Source organism: Octodon degus, unplaced genomic scaffold (genome assembly GCF_000260255.1).
Source record: "Octodon degus isolate 3935 unplaced genomic scaffold, OctDeg1.0 scaffold00081, whole genome shotgun sequence".
Taxonomy (NCBI): Eukaryota; Metazoa; Chordata; class Mammalia; order Rodentia; family Octodontidae; genus Octodon; species Octodon degus.
The window spans coordinates 8,369,258-8,370,287 of NW_004524657.1; the positions used below are offsets into that span (position 1 = coordinate 8,369,258).

Consider the following 1,030-nt stretch of genomic DNA (forward strand, 5'->3'; position numbering starts at 1 on the left):
CAGTGCAGTTTTTCACAGCATGCTAAGAACACTTTCCTTCATACTTTACAGACTTTCTGTTCATAGTCATAACTTAGTACACTAAGTCTGTTACTTAAAAAGATGTTACAATTCTTTTAGAATTTAAAGGTATAATGACAAAAATTAGGAGAGGAAAAGTATGTAAATTTATTTTACACAGTTGGGTGAAAAATAAATTTGAGAAAAAGTATATAAAATTTAATATGGTCTCATCTGCCCTGAAGGAGGTGGTGCCCGATTTGAAGGGGTAATTGCTGGGTCCAAGTAATCACCTATTTGGAACTTCTATGACTGCAGAGTCATGGAATCATCCATCCCTTTTCTGACAGACACGGTGCTGCCAATCTCCTTAACTCCATAGCCAGGTCTTTTAAGATCCATGAAAACAATTGTGAAATTGAAGTGTGAACTCTTCTTTCTAGCTTCTAGGTAGACTTCTTTTACTAAACTAGTTAGTTCTTTCAAGGTTGCATCCCTCCAGGTGTAGATCTGCAGCTCGCTGACATTGCCATGAAAGAACATGTCCAAATAGCGGTGCCTATTGTTGGTGGTAGTGAAGACCCAGAGCAACAGCAGACATCTCTTCTCGTGGTCAATTGGCTTCTCTGGCTCTTAGTTTCCTCCTGAATTACTCGTGACTCCACCGCCATCTTCTTACTTCCACCCGCCAGAGTCTCTCCCTGACCTCCAAGCCCGGCTGTGAGCATGAGCCTGTCCTCCATTTTGATTCTTACTTATCCTTTGAGTTTCTCAAAGAAGAGAAACAATACAATATTTAAACTTGTGTGTCTGATTTATTTCACTTAAAGTATGGACTTGAGTCCATCCATTTACCTAAAACATGTTTCAAGTTTATCCTGTAGGCAAAATAGTACTCCATTTCATATAAATGTAGTTTTCTTTATTCATCTGTTGATGAGTATATGAGCTATTTCCAATATTTAGCTATTCTAACTTGTGCTACTATAAACATGGATGTGCATGTTTCACTATGGAGTGATGTTTCTAA

The 1,030-nt window shown here is 38.1% G+C and overlaps 1 pseudogene; it reads right to left on the bottom strand.

Moving 5' to 3' along the window:
- Positions 1-219: 219 nt before the first annotated feature.
- On the bottom strand, positions 220-728 carry LOC101571883 (annotated as a pseudogene).
- Between the last annotated feature and the right edge of the window lie 302 nt (positions 729-1,030).